The 18,669-nt window shown below is 48.8% G+C and overlaps 1 pseudogene; it reads left to right on the forward strand.

Moving 5' to 3' along the window:
- The first annotated feature begins 7,170 nt into the window (after window positions 1-7,170).
- LOC118717742 lies at window positions 7,171-17,625 on the forward strand (annotated as a pseudogene).
- Window positions 17,626-18,669: the final 1,044 nt, after the last annotated feature.

Genomic DNA, 18,669 nt, shown 5'->3' on the forward strand with positions numbered 1-18,669 from the left:
GAGAGAGAGAGAGAGAGAGAGAGAGAGAGAGAGAGAGGCATCTGTAAGAGAATGAAACATCAATCAGCTGCCTCCTGCACACCTGCCACCTGGGCCTGAGCCTACAACCTGGCCATGTGCCCTGACTAGGAATTGAACTGGCGACTCTGCAGTGCACGGGACAACGCCTAACCAATTGAGCCACACCAGCCAGGGCCACAGTTCTTAAACTGTTACTGGTTACAAACTTTATCACATGCACCAATAAATAATTTCTACAGAAACTTCCAGTGTTCCCAGTGCAAATAAGAATACAAGAGGAATTGTAGGTATACTTTGCTACATGTATGTTGTATACACATGTATATGTTACTTATACTTATAGCTTACAACTTAAAATATAGAAAGTACCCATGCTTTCAGTGCACACGATACACATTAAGACCCACCAGACACAAATACCACAGATTCTCCTAAAGAGAGCCCAGCATTCTCGTCCCGTTACATCATCGGCAGAAGCCTTCTCTTGTGAAGAGAGGTTTTTCAAAGGCAATAAAACCTTCAGACTTTTCCGTGACAGAACAGATCCCCCCAATCAATCCTCTCGGCCCGGTTTCACTCCCAATCATCTCACCTTCCAGCCGCGGAGAAATTTCTGCCTTCAAGTATCATAAATACCGGGCGGGCGGCAGAGCACATGAGAATTTGATTGTGGAGAGGATTCTTCTCAAGTGCACATCAATCTCTCCGAGGTAGCCAGACCGGCCACAGATCACCGCAGAGGTGAGATCTACTGTGCCGTGAGCCCTTGATGCTGCATCTGTCTGGCAGCAATTAAACCTCGGGGCTTAAACTCCAAATCACAGACAGCTTGCCCTCAGCCCCACCATGCAAGCTGTGAATAGTTAGGCCCCTGAAATATCTCAGAGTCAAGCGTATGTGGGAACCTCACCCTGGGTCCTTTCTCAATAACACATTCATTTGGCATTTAACTTTGTTTAAAAAAAAAATGAGAGAGAGAGAGAGAGAGAGAGAGAGAGAGAGAGAGAGAGAGAGAGAGAGAAAACTGAAGCCTCGGTGTTGGCCAGCAGGTGGGATTTTGCATGTTTCTTATTCGGGGTCCCAGACTGTGGTTTGAGCAGCAGTGGGGTGTTTTGTCTAACTGTCTGGGCCATGACGGGAGTTGTCCCACAAACCATTTGTCACACAGTGAGAGCTGGGGACTCAGGGACAGCACTCGCTCGGACCATATGGCACCCTGTGCTGCCCTGTCAGTGACGGTCCAGGTGGCAGGCTGTGGCCCAGGCGGGACGCCATGAGCGTGTTCGCATCCTGTGTCTGCAGAGCGCCGGGCGATCATCTATTCCAGCCACCAGCTGCCAGGAGGACACGCCTGTTAGCAACCACACAGCACACAGGGCTGAGGGGCTTCCCCACAGCAGCCACGCTCGGATGGATGGGGAATTTCGGAAAAGGATGCTTGAAGGAGAAAGAGTTCACCGCCAGACGCAGGTTTGGGCCTAGATCATCCCCATGATGTCACGAGAGGTCCTAAAAATGTCCGCGTGTGACTCCCCCCATTTGTTCTATCCGCGGTGCTGAGGACACGCATGTACAGACAAGCTCACGATGGAAAACACAATGGAACCGGCCGTTGGGGCAAAAGGCTGCGGAAATGATCCTTAGGGATGCCCTCGGGGAAGGACTCAGCTCCATGGGCAGCGAGTGTGTGGGAGCTCCATCCCGCGGCCCTCTGCTCACCGTCATCCCAAGAGAAAGAGTGTGACAAGCCTTTGAGCAAATGCCAGAGAGAAGCCCAGGGGCAAACCGAGGCCTGCCAAGGTGGAGAACCAACAGAGGGCACTGGGGGAGCCGGGAGGAAATGTGGGGTGGGGGGGGCAAAAAGACATGGCTGGAAGGTGGAGGGGCAAGGTGAGAGACTTTAAAAAAGACTCCGAAAGGAATCGGGAGGACGGTCAAAGGGGAAGATGGAAGAAGGCAGCCTGCACCCCCTGGGGAGTTCTTACAACCCCTGGCTTGCCCTTGTCCGGCCTCACACCCACAAAAGCGCTGGAAACAGCGGGTTCTTGTTTTCCGCTTTGAAAAGACAAAGCAACCACCACAACAGTTTTAGGACAGTTTTAGGACAGGGGACAGACCATGTTCTCTGCGCCCAGTGAATGAGGATGTTGGGGAAATGGACCAAGGCTCTGGGGAGGAGAACCAGCACTGACCCAAGGGCTGGCTTTGGGTCACAGCCGCCGGGACAGGAGCTTTCGTTCCCCCCCCCCCGCCCCCCAGCGGTGAAGAAGGCGCTGGCGTTAGGGCCTCGGTTGGCCGGTTGGCCGGTTGGCCGGTTGGCCGGTTGGCTGGTTGGCCGGTTGGCCGGCGCCGTTGGAACATCGATGGCGCCTTCCTGCAGATCCGAGGGCTGGGGGCCCCAGCGGGTTTCCCAGGGCAGCGCAGCCGCTTTGATCTGCCGGGGCTCTGACATCTGTTCTTATTGTCTGCACATCGACCCGCTGGAATCGGAGCTCGTGGCGGGACCACGGAACAGCAGTCTGAGGCCCCAGGACCTGTCCAAAGCTAATAGAGCCGAGATTTACACTTTGGAGATAATAGCATCCCACTCCTGCGAGCCAGGAGGCAATCGGCCCGCTGGGATTGTGAAAAAGCCTACGTGCTGCAGAGCAGGGAACGCTGCTTTGGAAAGGCGTCTGACGGGTCTCAGGCCTGCGGGCCCTCGCAGACGGTGTTACAGCCCAGGTTATCATGACTCTCCGAGTCTGCGTGGGATGTTAGGCAGCCTCTCCGCAAAGGTGCTCCCCAGTCAGCCAAGAGGTGCTCAGGAATGAGCCTCCCTCCCTCACTAGCTCTAGTGCCGGGCCTCTGTGAGGGGCTGGTGCCCAAGAGCCCGCCCCGCACGGCCTGGCTGTCCTCTGCAGTGGCATCTCTGAGCCCTCAGGATGAAGGAGCTGGTCCATGGGTCAGGGAGGCCAGCACGGCCCACAGGCCAGAGCCCGGGTTCAGAAGCTACGTGCTCCACACGAGGTTTAAGGTCTTTCAGGAACACAGCTCCTTGGCGGGGCGGGGGAATGGGGGGAAGAAGGGGGGTTCCCAGCCTGCCGCCCCCCCCACCACCACCCCAGTTCACTCCTTCCCAGCACCATCTCGCTTTTTGTTTGTGAGCTCTGCATGGAGCCAGGGGACGGGCTGCTGGTGGCACTGCAAGGACCGCAGCAAGTGATGGTTTGGGGACCAGACGGGACAGGAGGGCTCCCCTCTCAGAGCCCTCTCCAGGAGAAGTGGTCCTCCCTGTGGGCGCACCCCCTCCCAGACCCCTGCACAGCTGAGGGCTCACCCTGGGGGAGACTCCTGGGGTGAGAGCTTCCTGACGCACATCCAGATGAAAGGGCGGTGGAACAGTTTCTTCTGCATAACCACCTGGTCGGGATGGACCACAGCGCTTATTCATCATTAATTCGTGGACTTTGGGGTTGTTTCTACTTTGGATCTATTATTAATAATGAGGCTATGGCCCTAGCTGGCTTGGCTCAGTGGATAGAGTATCGGCCTGTGGACTGAAAGGTCCCAGGTTCGATTCCAGGTCAAGGGCACATGCCTGGGCTGCGGGCTTGATCCTCAGAGTGGGGCAAGCAGAAGGCAGCCAATCAATGATCGTCTCTCATAATTGATGTTTCTCTCTCTCTCCCTCTCCCTTCCTCTTTGAAATCAATATATTTTTAAAAAATAAATGAGGCTATGACCATTCATGTAAGAGTTTGTGTCTAAACACGTCTTTGGTTTAGTCATATGGCAAGTTTATTTTTTACTTTTTAAGGAACTGCCAAACTGTTTCCCACAGTGGCTGCACCACTCTATATTGTCAACAAAGCCTGAGGATTCGTCTCCACACCCAATGCTAACTTTTTGATTATAGCATTTTAATGGGTATGAAATGTTTCTCGTGTGATTTGGTCTGCACTTCGTTGGTGGCTAATGACACAGAGCATCTTATCACGTGCTAATTGGCCACTTGCACATTGGAGCAATATTTATTCACATCCTTTGCTCATTTTAAAAATTGGGTTATTTTTCTCTTTATTGTTGAATTGAAAGAATCCTGTATATATTCTAAATATTAGATCCTAATCAGAAATGTGACTTGCAAATATTTCCTCTCAGCCTGTGGGTTGTCTTTTCACTTCCTTGATAGTGCTTTTAAACATACAGAAGCTCTTAATTTTGATAAAGTCCAATTTATCTTTTTTTCCCCTCACTGGTTATACAGTGCTTTTGGTATCATATCTAAGAAACTATTGTCAAATCCAAGGTCATAAAGAATTACATCTGTGTTTTCTTCTAAAAGTTTTATAATTTTAAGCCTTATATTTATATCTTTGATCCATTTTATTAATCTTCACCCAAGGAATTTTTTCCAGAGAATGGAAGGGAGGGAGAGAGGCAGAAAGAAAAATAGATGTGAGAAAGACGCATCAACTGGTTGCCTCCTGCCCATGCCCAACCTGGGCCAGGGACTGGGCCTGCAACTGCCCTTGACCAGAATCAAACCTGAGACCATTTAATCAGTAGACAAGGCTCTAACCACTGAGAAAACCAGTTAGGGCTTTGATCCATTTTGAATTCATTTTCATGGGTGGTGTGAGGTAGGGTTCCAGATTCACTTGTGAATAAGCAGTTGTCCCAGGACCATTTGATGAGAAAACTATTCTTTCCCATTGAATGGTATTCTGGTTAAAAATCAATTGACCATCAATAAATGGGTTTATTTCTGGGCTGTCAGTTATTCTATTTCATTGGTCCATATGCCCATCCTATGCCAGGACTACACTGTCGTAATGACAGTAGCTTTGTAGTAGGTTTTGAAAATGGGCAGTACAAGTCTCCACCTTTGTTCTTTTTCAAGGGTGGTTTGGCTATTCTGGGTTAAAAACTTTTAATACATCTTCCATCCATATTGTGAAACTGGGTTTTGTCTCTGAGATGCTCCCAAAAAAGAAATGGCTATACTACTACTTGATCTTAAAATACAAAAGAACCTTTCTCTTTCTTTCTCTACATCACAGTCCATGACCCCCAGGGGCCTGCACAACATTTCTCTGTTTGTAAAACCCAGAACCCATGTCCATGTAAACACAGTAAAAGGCACCTATATTCCCTCTTCGCCAATGTCATGCTTCCTGGGCAAATTCCGTGATGGTTCTCAAAGGCTGGGGTTCCCCAGAGTCTTGTATTTCTCATAAAGAACCAGTCAGGCCCTTGCCCAATTCTTTCCATTCGGGGGTCCATGTCTCTAAGAAGTTTAACTCCTTTTGGAGAATGAAAACAAATAGCACACAGCAGTCACAGAGCAAAAGCAAGAAGGAAATCGGGCACTTTCTATTTGCAGAGTCAGAGGCAATGTACCTTGGGGGTGGGGGTGTGGGTGGGGATGGCTTAAGAACTTTAAAAAATAAAATTCTTAAACTATCTGGCTTTCAAAGATAAAATGGTCATGTAGTCATAGACCCTGGAGACAATTGCATGACTGTGAACGGATCTTGTAACCTATACTCCTGCCCTTGGTTTTTAATAAATATAATGAGAGCTTTGAGAATATGACAGAAAGAATGACAGAAAGGCATTCATGCTCTGGTGCAGGGCCCAGGAAGCACGGGGCTGTTCTCCGGAAAGTGTATGTTTAACAGCCACATTGGGGGCAATAGGGGATTCGAATGGCCTTCCTGCTTTCGTTGGCTTTCTCAGAACATTCTGGAAGGCCCTCATACAGCAGCCACACAAGAGCAAAGCACAAGGCCAGCCCGGGCAGTGTAGCTCAATGGTTGAGCATCGACTGATGAACTAGGAGGTCACAGTTCGATTCCCAGTCAGGGCACATGCCTGGTCCCCAGTGGGGGGCCTGCAGAGGTTAGCCAATTAATGATTCCTTCTCATCATTGATATTTCTATCTCTCTCTCCCTCTATGAAATCAATAAAATAAAAATTAATTTTTTTTAAAGCACAAGCCCAGGCGGACATGCTGCCCTCAGCCCTCCGTCTCGCTGCAGACTCCTCCATACAAGGAAGTGGCCGAGCCTGGAGGCAGGGGCTGTCCTTAAAGAGACGCTGAGCTGACTGTGGGCAGCTGTGTAACCTCTGTCCCTTCCATTCCTCACAGCAGCAGCGGCTCTGGAGGAATTCTCAGAGATGAAAATAACTTCAGTGGAGGACCTTCCATTGGGAGGGACCGGGCCGTTCCATTTAAGACAGAAAACGGCTTCTCGGGGTCAAAAGGAACGTGGCTTTGATTGAGAAATACAGTCTTCAGCATCCGAGCCAGGCGCGCATAGACCGGGACCAGCGTGAGCTGGGGAACTGGACATCATTGCCTCCGCTTGCGGCCCCCGTGGTGAGGTTAGGGTTGATTTAGAGGAGGAAAAGGGCATATTTTTAGATTCTGCCCCACAGGATATCCAATCACACGGCAAACACTGAGATCAGATGCGATGACGGATAATGCTGGCGGGGCGAGGCAGCAGGTGGTGTGATGCTAAAGCGGATGGGGTGTGCCTGAGGACTGAAATACCCCGGGACGGCCCAGGGAGGTCAGGAGAGGTACTGACCACATCCTGTTGCATAGCAACTGTGTAGACCCTGGGCTTGCTGCTCTGTGTCCATTCAGCTTTTCTGCCTGAATGTTGTGTTTTATTTCCTACAGATGCTCCTTGCTCCTCCCTGCTTTGACCGCACCACAGTGCTTCCTCCAGGTGTGGGGGTGCATCTCCCTCGGATGGAGCCCCCCCACCCTTCCTCCCTCTTCCCCTCGCAGCTTCAGCCTGACTTTCACCCATGACAGTTTTCCTTGGGGGGTTGCCTGTCTTCATCCTTTTGAAAGTCACACTTCTTGCCGAAACAGTGGATAGAGCATCGACCTGTGGACTTAAAGGTCCCGGGTTTGATTCCAGTCAAGGGCATGTACCTTGGTTGCGGGCACATCCCCAGTAGGGAGTGTGCAGGAGGCAGCTGGTCGATGTTTCTCTCTCATTGATGTTTCTAACTCTCTATCCTTCTCTCTTCCTCTCTGTAAAAAATCAATAAAATATATATATATTTTTTAAAAAGTTACTCTCCTGGAGACAAGGTCAGAGTCCCTTGACCTCTCCGCCCGCCTGAAAACCACCTGCTGGGGAATGGCCTTCAGCTGTGTGGCAATCACTGCGGGGCCCAAGATCGCAGACCAGGCTCTGCCTCGCCACAGGGAGCACCAGCATGAGGTGGGCAGACGCCGCAGGAAGAGCATCCTAACCACGACCACAGCTCTGCTCCAACGTGGCACAAGAAAGTTCTAGAACTTGTCACCAAACCCCTGGCTTGTAGTGATGGGGCGGGCACCAGTCGGTTCAAACTCGGGAAGGTCTAGCGCTGTGTGTCCCATATGGTGGCCACTCCACATGGGGCCCGTGTGCCTGAGGCGCTGAGTGCACATTTTATTTAGCTTCGGTTGGTTTAAATTTTAAAGTGGAAGCAGTGTCAAATGCTTTTCTGTTACCTTGGTTTTGGTGGGAGGACACTTGGTTTCAACTCATGTATCATGTAAGATGGTAATGTGGCATGGCTCATATCAGCACCTACGCTAGTTCTAGTACTTATCAATACTTTAAAAATATCGTTTGCACGTTGAAAAGATACTATTTTTTGATATGTTGGGTAAAACAAAATAGACTGTTAACATTAAATTTACCTCTGTCTTTTTACTGTCTCAATGGGGGATAGTAGAAAGTTTTACACCCCTTCCCTGGCCAGTGTTGCTTAGTGGTTGGAGTGTCAGCCTGTACACCAAATGGCCACGGGTTTGGTTCCCCATCAAGGGTACGTAGCTGGGTTTTGGGGTTCTCTCTCGGTCTTGGCGAGTTTGGGATGCAAGCCGTTGATGTGTCTCTCTCATATCAATGTTTCTCTCTCCCCCTCCCTTCCCTTCCCCTCGCTCTGAAAAGCAATGAAAAAAATATCCTCAGGTGAGGATTAACAACAAAAATAAGAAAATGCTATATTACACACATGGCTTGCATTATACAAGGTGGGGCACAAATAGGTTTACAGTTGTATGTGAAACCGAGTTTATTCTTGTATTATTTATTAACTAGAGGCCCAGTGAATGAAATTCATGCATGGGGGCGGGGCGAGGGGAGGGGGGGTCACTCAGCCTGGCGTGCACCCTCTCCAATCCAGGACCCCTTGGTGACCACTGTCTCCTAACCACTCACCTGCCTCCTGGTCTGATCCCCCTAACTGCTCTCCCCTGCCTGCCTGATTCCCTAACTGCACTTCCCTGCTGGCCTGATCACCTTAACTGCCTCTGCCTTAGCTCTGCCACCATGGCTTTGTCTGGAAAGATAGCTGAAAGGTCGTCCGGAAGATGTCTGGTGTAATTAGCACATTACCCTTTTATTAGTATAGATTATTCCATTATTTTACATACAAACAACTGTAAACCTGCTCTTACCCCACCCTGTATCCTTTAAAAAAAAAAAAAATCTGCTTTTATTGGTTTTAGAGAGAGAGGAAGGAAGAGAAAGATAGAAACATTGATGTCTCTTGCAAGTCCCCTGCTAGGGATCAACCCCGCAACCTGGGCATGTGCCCTGATCAGGAATCAAACCTGTGACCTCTTGGTACATGGGTCTACACTCAACCACTGAGCCACACTGGCCGCTCCGCCTTGCATTCTTCTTGTGCTAGTCTATAGGACAATGAAGATCTTCCGATGCAGGAAGAGCAGAGCTGCGGCAGATCTGGGCAGGACAAGAAGAGGTTGTGCCTCTGGTTTTCATCCAAGGGCTTCATTTTTCCCAAACAACTGGGAAGAATGAGAATGTTTAAAGCTTGAATTTTTTATTCTGTAATAATATTTAAAATGTTCATCTATTGCCAGCTGGCCTTCTGCCCCTAAAATAAGTTCTCCGGCGAGGGAACAGAGCGACCTTTATGTGCAATGACCCGGGGCAGGACTGTCCCTCCTGCAGCCCCAGACGCCGGGGACAACTCGGAGCGCCTGCAAAGGGTCCCCAGATCCGTGCGGGCCGAACCGTGGCCTTAGACAGAATAAGCAACCTCCGGCGCTACCACTTCTCAAAAGGATGGGGTGTTGCTCGATTAATGAAATATAAGTTCATCTTCATGTGCTGCTGAATTCAGAGTAGTCAACAGATCAGGATACATTTTTCAATCAAAAGAATCTAAAATCCAGTTACTCACGCCTGGGCTCGGTGGAGTGTTGGGTCTTTGCTAACTCACTCCGTGCCTTTGTGCACATTAGAGCAAGGTACTCCGGGGGTTCAAGTCCTGACTCTTCCGAGGGGTGCGGCCTGCAACAGCCGCCTGCTGCAGCCTGCTACAGTTTAAAGTTCTTCTCATGTGAAAAGGCTTAGCTCTCCTGAGAAATACTCAGCCACCATCAAATAAGAAACAGATGCTTCACCCCCAAGGAGACCTGACCGTGGCATTGTCCGGGCTCAGAGTTCCTGCTTTTGACCTGGAGGCTGTGAGGTGCGCCCCTAGTCTGGGCCAGGGCTCGGGGCTCGGGCGGCCCACCATGGGCTCTCACACCATCCATCCCCATGGGGAACGCAAACAGGAGCCCGTGGCCTCGTGGCCAAAGGGTTCTGGAAGGAGCCGAGTGAAGTTGGAAGGAAATTGCAATCAGGACTCTTTGACCTTTAATTAAGGAACTTGCAGCGGGTTGAAAAGTAGGCTGTGTTTCCTAAACGTGTTGGCATTTGTTTAAATGTAGAACAGGGTTTTCCAACCTCGGCCCTATGAGCACTTTGTTCATTCTTTTCTGTGGGGCCGGCCAGTGCAGCGCCAGATGCTGAGCAGAAGCCCTGGCCTCTGACCCGCCAGACGCCAGTGGCTCCCCCTCCCTCCCAGCTGCGACAACTAAACATGTCTCCAAACGCCCCCCGGAGGGAAAACTGCCCCCATGGAGAACCACCGACTTAGAACACCCGAACACGGTCTGTGGCCTTAGCGGTTCCATCATTTCCCTATCACAGTGGCAGGTACCGGGACCTCGGAATCTGGCGCCTGTGTATTCCAATCCGGCCCACGCCTCGCCAGCCAGGGGGCCGGGGAGCCAGTGACTGAACGTCTCTGCACCCCATTTCCTCCCCTGAGGGATGGGGCGATGGCTGTGCTGTCCTCGGAGAGATATAAGGGCTGAGAAGCTAAAGCTCCCACGGGGGACAGTGAACAGCAGCTTGCGCACTCCCTGCACAGGCCTCCCTGGGTTTCCTCACTCCAGGGCCGCTGTGGTGTGACAGCCGAGGTCAGAGCCCGGAGGTCACACTCCAGAGGCAACATAGAACAAGCTGCTTAACGCTGGAGAGAGAGAGAGAGAGAGAGAGAGAGAGAGAGAGAGAGAGAGAGAGAGAGAGCGAGCCTGAGCCTCCCCATCAGGATCAGGTGCTGCAAGCCTGGGTGTGAATTGGGGGGGGGAAAGCAAGGTTTTCTAAAACTGCGACAAAATCATGGTCTTTCTTAACCTTCCTCCCCGACTGCTGCCCCACCCCCACCCCTAGGGAATGTGCTGGAACCCGGAAGCCCTCGCACCTCATTTTGTGGCCGCCTAAGGATCCCATCGGTTCCTCCCACCTACCTCCTGCTTCTGGAAGCTCCCCTGGTCCCCTGGGGCCGTGCTGTTCCCAGGCAGTCACCCCGTGTCCCTGGGAGAATGAAGCCAGACTTCCTTCCCAATGCCCTCCCTCGCTGGCGCCGGCCTGACTCAGCCACAGATTCCTGCGGGCCTCACTCTCCTCAGCTGTGAAATGGGCGGGCAAACCTCCCTGTCTCCCCCGCCTGGCCGGGCCCAGAGCAGGTGCTGCTCATCCACGCCACGTGGCCGCCTCTCCCTCCCGGCCACGCCACCCCTTTAAAACAGACCTGTTTGTCTTTCTCAGCCCTCACTCCCTGAGCCATGGACTATCTCCTGTTCATCCTCTCCCACCACCCGCCACACACACACACACACACACACACACACACACACACACACTAATTCACAACTTAATATCTTCTACAATCCAATTTTCCATCTTCCCCAGCACGCTAGCAGAGTTACTAGGAAAGCTGGACTAACAACCGAAGATGCGACAGAAGCACAACCTTCTGGCGGGGAGACAGCCAAGACCCAGGAGTGGTTTTCTTTAGAGAACAATCCTACCAAAAAACATGTGAATAGAAGCAATTCAAAATGCTCGAGACATAGCAAACGCTCGACTGACTCCAAATTGCCGTTTAGCATGCTCTGTGTCATAGGATATAAAAACGGATGTCAGGCTGACAGCGAAGACAGCGCCTCCATACTCAATACCCCGCTATTTCTGGTTGTGCCAAAAAATAAACAACCAGCAAATCATATTTATTTCGTCTCTTTGAATAAATAAAAAAAAGCATTTACACTTTAAAAAAAAATGGGATGAGGTAGAATTCCCTCCTTCTTAAAAAATGTGTCTAGAGCTACTAAAAAACTTGCGTTTCTCAAACAGTCGATAAAACGATTCCTCTGGATTGTGCAAGCGGGGAGACAGGGACCCCTGAGGAGACCCGGTCTATGCCCTTCACAGGACTTGGCTCTTCTTTCCCTCCTGCTCCCGCCGAGGCCGGCCTGCCCTGGTCCGCAGTGTCTCCGCTTCCCGCAGGCAGAGCTCCCGGAGGCTCCTGGGCAGCCACAGCGCCTGCTTTCCCTTTTCCTTTCTGTTTCACCTTTTGCCTGCAGAGTTATCCTTTCCTGCCGCCTCTGTTGGCTTCGTGTCCACTTTTGCGGGGGCAGGTTTGGCTGACAGGCTGGCCCCCTCCTCTCGGGCTGCTCCCTGGCCGCCCCTCGGCAGAGCTGACCTTCCTCTTGGGCCTCGTGGAGGCGGCCCGGCCCAGGGTCCAAAGGACAGGGCCTGCCACGCTGCCGCGACCCGCGATGGGGGCAGAAGGAGAACCAGACGGGACGGCCCTATTCATACTCATATCCCAAACATAGTTCCTGCCACAAGGCAAGTCCCCAGTCAATGCTTGTTGAATGAATGAATGAATGAATGAGGAGGGATTGGGGCGTGTGACCACTTTAAATTCTCCTAGTGGGACAGGGTGGGGTTTCTTTCCTTCTCACCCTCCTCTGGCCCCACCCCACCTTGCCCTTTGCTGGGAAAATACGCTTTATAAGGTGAATCAAAGACTTAAGGCAGTGGTTCTCAACCTTTCTAATACCTCGACCCTTTAATACAGTTCCTCATGTTGTGTGACCCCCCCCCAGCCATAACATTATTTTTGTTGCTACTTCATAACTGTAATTTTGCTACTGCTGATGAAGCATGATGTAAATATCTGTGTTTTTTGATGGTCAACCTGTGGGTTGAGAACCGCTAGCAGGGTCGCCTAAGACCATCGGAAAACACAGGTATTTACCTTACGATTCATTAACAGTAGCAAAATTGCAGCAACGAAAATAATGTTATGGTTGGGGGTCACCACCACATGAGGAACTGTATGAAAGGGCCTCGGCAGCAGGAAGGTCGAGGACCACTGCTGTAAGGTGAAGCAAGAGCAAGTCCAACCCATGAGACATGACCTGCGTGACTTGCAACACTTTTCCAGGCTGCACGCCACACGCCCCTGCGTATACAGACACATGGAGACTGTTCCAGAAGAAAGCCCAAGGGATCAAAGAAAGGCCCTTTGGGGAAGGGCAGCCACTGGTTTCACAACAGCTGGAGGCGCAGGGGAGAGGGGACAGAACAGCGCGTCTCCTCTTCTCCACCGCTGGGCGCTCACCAGGCCTCCTCAGCCCACGCCCGGTCCTTGGGCCTGACCCCGGGCTCAGTGAAGTGAGAAGTGGGGAGACCCCTCGGCCTCCCACCGCAGGTCCCTGTCTCAGCCCAGACACGGGCTTCTCACCATGCCCCAGGGACCAAACGTTCACTCAGGGCTTGAACATGTTGCTCAAGAACATGTGTTCCCTGAAGTCCTCTCTGAGCTTTCCTCTGCTTGGTTTTAACTTTTCACTTGGCTCTCGTCTCCAACGCCCTAGCCCAGGCTTCCCGCGGAGTGTGCTCAGGACCTCTTACGATGGAAGTCCCACAGCCCTCGCGGTCTGTCAGCTAAGCTATTAGCAGGGAATCAACGTCAACTGTGGGAATCAAGCGGAGCGCTGATATGGTCCTTCGCAGCCCGCCTTCAGTTACTTCAGGAAACACCCCTTTGTTCTCAAGTAGTGTTATCAGCGGGGGCCCAGCCTTCCACAGGCATGCCCTGTGAGCCTGTCATTCTCTTCCTCCTTCTCCTTTATATCGCCTCTAGAGGAGTGGCTAGGAAACTGGTAAGGGTTGCATATTGGCACCAACACACCAGACTTTCAATGCAGATGGGAAGAAAGATCCCCCCTTTTTGCTGTATTAGTTTCCGATGGACGCGGTAACAAATTACCACACACTTGACTGAGTGGTCAGATCTAAACTTCGTTCACCAGGCTAAATCAAGGTGTCAGTAGGGCCACACTCCCACTGGAGGCTCTAGGAGAGAAACCTTTTCCTTACCTCTTCCAGCTTTAATTCTTTAAAGCCAGTGAACAGTGGAGAGCTATGGACACAAAGAAGGGCAAATGAACCAAATTCCTGTGAACACTGGGCACAAGAAAAAAGAACCACACACACACACACACACACACACACAACAACAACAACAACAACAACAACAAAAACCACTGGAGAATTTGAAAACAAGTCAATATAACTGATCTAAACAGAAGCACAAAGGAGAAAATAGATTAAAAACAAGATATTAGGACTCAGGGGGCAATATCAAAAAAATCTAACATACATGGAATAAAAGAAAGAAAGCAAACTGGGCAAAGAAAGAAAAAAATGCGCAAAATAATTATCGGAAGATTTAATAGTCAGAAAATTTCCTAGATTAACAAAAGACATTAAACCACAGATTCAATAAACTCAGCAAATCCCAAGCTTTGTCTGAATACAAAGGTCGCCCCTAGGCACATCATGGTCACTGAAAAATCAGACAAGAGGAAGGCTCAAAATAAAGAACATCATAACCTGATGAACAAAAAGATAGATACAGAGGCAGTACAGCACCGAACAGACTGTCAAATTACAGTGGGAAGGATGGGGAGTGTTGGGGAGAAGGGGAAAGAGATCAAGCAAAGGAGTTGTATGCATGTATATAAGCACACCAGTGGACACAAGACACTGGGGGGGAGGGGAATGAGGGCATATGACAAGGGGTAAGGGAGGCTGTGGGGAGGTCAATGGGGGAAAAAAGAAGATATATGTACTACTATATTTATACTACTATATACTTTAAACAATAAAAAAAAATTTTTTTTTTAAAGAAAGAAACCAGAGGGGAAAAGAGACACTTTATATTTGGGAGGAGAGGAAAGAGAGACATAGATAGCAGTTGACTTCTAATAAAAAAAAAAATAAGGAAACCTAGAAGGTAATCGGATAACCTCATTAAAATGAAAGAAAAATAGTAAATGTCAACTTAGAAGCTTATAGCCAGTGAAAATATACTTCAAAATGAGGGAGAGAAAGAAAAAGATATTTTCAAACAAACAAAATCTAAGAGAACATGATACTAACAAACCCAAAGCTTAAGAACTAAGCCATTCTGTTTACATCGCTACAATCTCGACAGGTTTTTTTAAGCTAAAGGGGCATTATCCCATGTGGAAAATGGAATCTACAGGAAGGAAGGAAAAGCACTGGAAAAAGCAAGTGTGTGGGTAAATATAAAAGATTATTTCTAATGTTTAAAAGATGTCTGGATGTTCAAATAAAAATAATAGCAAGTATTGTGACACATGTAGAAGTAAAACTCATGATAAAAATACCACTGAAGAATGGAGGGAGAAGATGCAATTGTAGTGTTTCAAGGTTCTTGCTTTGTCCATGAAGTGCTGTAATATGTATTCAATGTTGACAATGATATATTAAGGTTGCATATTGAAATAAAACAAAGAGGCACAGCTAGGAATCAAAAGAGGAGATAAAAGGAATATGAAATAATAATCTATGAGAGGACAGGAAAGAAGGAACCAAGAACACATGGGACAAATATGAAACAAAGCAAGATGATTCATAAGCCCACCCTATCAGAAATTATATCAAGATGGCTCGTGTGTACTAGTGGAGGCGGCGGTGGGAGCGAAGGCCTGGGCCCCGGATGAAGGCCGGCGAGGGGACGCCCAGAGCCTGGGCCGTCTCCGCCACTTCTGTGGGGGAGCTCATGGGGTGTCGCTGCCGGCTGGGCAGAGTCCCAGGGATCACTACGCTTGGAATCAAACATAAACCCAAACACTACATATTTGAAACAATAAGACACATTCACTGTTTGGTCAGAAGCTGAACACTGATCTGGCTCCACATTTTCAGGAAAACGCTGGTTGTGATGAGATCTGGGGGAAAACCGCTTACGTTCAAGGTTCTGCTCCATCAGGGGAAGTAACACAGGGCCTCACCGACGAGTCAGAAGAAGAACGGTGTGAGGAAATGCCTGAAACCAGTCACCTGACTGATCTGCCCACATGGAAATTCAATAAAAGTGAGAAGATTCCTGACTCAGTGGCCTCAGCTCTCTCCTCGCCTATCCAGAGGGAAAAGCTGGCTCTGGCCTTGCAAAAGAAAGGTTAAATTGGAAAACTAGCCGAAAAACGGTTTGGCTCAATGGATAGAGCGTCGGCTTGGGGACTGAAGGGTCCCGGGTTCGATTCCGGACAGGGGCATGTACCTTGGTTGCGGGCACATCCCCAGTAGGGGGTGTGCAAGAGGCAGCTGATTGATGATTCTCTCTCATCGATATTTCTAACTATCACTCTCTCTCCCTTCCTCTCTGTACAAAATCAATAAAATATATTAGAAATCTACTGCAGCTCTCCCAAGCTTGTGAGAACCTAGAAAACACCAAAGGCTGACACCATTGGCATGAAATTATTAAAGCAATCCTATTCCTAAACAAGGCAGTTCTGTTTGAGGCAATGTTTTCTGATGCATGAACCATCGATGTCGTGGGATGCCTTGAATATGACCCTGTTTTGGCTCAGCCAAAAAGGCATAGAGAATTCCTGACCAAAACTGCAAAGTTTAGGGAAGTTATGCCAATAACACTCTGAACGAAGGTAAAACGTACATCAGACTTACAGGATACAGTACATTCAGGATATGGTTTTGCCTACACCTTTCGTTTTTGTTTGTTTGTTTTTTTAATATATTTTTATTGATTTCAGAGAGGAAGGGAGAGGGAGAGAGAGAAACATCAATGATGAGAGAGAATCATTGATCGGCTGCTGCCTGGACACCCCTACTGTGTCCAGGCAGCAGCCGATCAATGATTCTCTCTCATCATTGATGTTTCTCTCTCTCCCTCTGGGGACAAAGCCTGCCATATGAGCATGTGCTCTTGGCTGGAATCAAACCTGGGACCTTTCAGACTGCAGGCCGACACTCTAGCCACCGAGCCAAACCTGTTGGGGCTATGCCATCTCTTTTGAAGAGAATTTTCTTTCTACTCTTCTTTTATTTAATTCAACCAAGTTGAGATGGTCAGCATGTTACAGGAAGATGAGAAGGTTTTGTCTGAAGTTTTTGCACAATTAACAGATGATGATGATGATAAACTGAGTGAGTTCACATTACAACCTCAAAACAGGGATGCACTTTCCAAAACTTTGACAAAGTTCAGGATTATTCCCGCTCTTGACATTGTAATGGGCACAGGCGATTTGCAGGTCAGGTCAAAAAATAAGTTTTCTTACCTAATAGAGTTTAGTCCATGGATGGCCCGTGAGTTTATCATTCAAAAAGCCCACAGAGGGACCATGAAATCTTTCTCATTAATGTAGGAACTGAGCAAATGATCTGTGGTCCTGATCTAGGAGGTGCTGTTCAGTTCATGGGACTTCTTTGTATTCAAACTGAGACCATGCTGGCTGCAACTAATAAAACTGAGAAAGGGTGAATTTCTACATTTCTTCTCCAACCATCGTATGCCTGTCCTCATAGCACCATTTTTGACCAAAAACTTCAGAAGACAAAAGGGAAAAGGATAATACACTTGGATCTAGCAGACACAGCACCATTTGTCCCAATAATTGTCAAACAGCATAGCTGCTTGCCTTGATTTTAGAGCTGCTAACATCTTGTGTGGAACATCATACATGTCACATAAAGATTATATTACGAACGAGGGCTTGCTGAGAAGAGCCTTGGCCTTGATGCTTTCCAAGCACACTTTCCTGGCCTTGTGTGCACTTGGTTTTATGAGGCAGATAATTGGCCTTCAAGATGCATTTTACAATCGTTACATCACCGAGAGAAATCTTTCTGAGCCCGCTGTAAACGCTCTTCTGGATAATGGAACTTAGTACAATGTTAAATTCAGCTGTAATTGAGTTCTTTGCATTTGTAAGAGTGGAAGATAAAAGTCTTCTATTGCACGTAGAGTTGAAGACTTATAAGTCACTTGAATTGATTGAATATGTTCAGACATTCAAAGGATGAAAGACTAAATATGAGCAAGAAAAAGACAGACAAAATCAGAACCTGACCAGTGTACCATCTGCCCTGCGCAGTAACAGGTTTTAAGAAAGAGGAGAAGCAGTTGTGGCACCGGCGGAAAAACCCAAGCCAGAAGATGACTTCCCAGGTAGTTGTGAAAAGTGTGTGTAGACTAGGAAAGCAGAAGAATGTGAAGACAAGGAAAACCGCCCCAGAATGAAAGCTTCCGGTGGCTCCCAATTTCCTTCCTCCCCCTCGGCCGGTGCTGCTGGAGAAGCAGCGCAGAGAGCAGGCTGTAGTGGCCCCAACACCACCAGCAAGTGCCAATGGAGCCTCTTCTGAAACTACACCAGTGGCTACATCAGTAACAGCCCCCAAGGGGAGTCTGGTTGGTTCAGTGGATTATCCAGAGGAAGAGGAAGAGGAAGTGGAAGAGGAAGAGGAAGAGGAAGAGGAAGGGGAAGAAGAAGATGAAGAAAAAGAAACACCTTCCAGGAAAAGACCTCATCTTAGCTCATAAAATATTGACGGGGGTCCCTCAGCATGTGATCTCACTAAAACGCTGCAGCTGTCCAATGAGCGGAACCTGAATCAGAAAGCCTTCTCACGTGAACCTCAATGAGACAGGGAGTAGCAGAAATGCTCCGTATAGTAGCTAGGAGACGTGAGTTCTGGGAAAACACAGGCTTCCCAGGAAGTTGATCGCTTGCTAATAATTAAGCCGTTTGCAAGCTAACAGAAAGAAGAAAAAAAAATAGTAACTGAACCTGAGAGACAGCTCCTCAGGAGCAAGGAAACGTGAAGGCTTGGGGACACTATTGGGTTGAAAAAATAATAGGAATGCAGAGTTGCTTGGGGGGCGGGGGACGGTTGGAGGGTTATTGATCTAGAAACAATGCTGAAACGTCAGAAAACTCAATAACGTATTTGTATCATGGTGTTGGCCGTGTTGTTCCTGTAATCAGCTGCCTCTTTTTAAAAGAAGCTTTATGGAAAGCATCGTTTTTTTAAGTGTCCTAAAAGAAACATCGAGTTAAGCTGTTGGGACCAGGTCTTTAAAGATTTCACAGAAATTCGGCCTTTCGGTGTAGTTGGAGGGACATGCACATGTTGAGTTTTCAACCAGGAATT

This window comes from Pipistrellus kuhlii, unplaced genomic scaffold, assembly GCF_014108245.1.
Source record: "Pipistrellus kuhlii isolate mPipKuh1 unplaced genomic scaffold, mPipKuh1.p scaffold_m20_p_13, whole genome shotgun sequence".
Classification (NCBI taxonomy): domain Eukaryota; kingdom Metazoa; phylum Chordata; class Mammalia; order Chiroptera; family Vespertilionidae; genus Pipistrellus; species Pipistrellus kuhlii.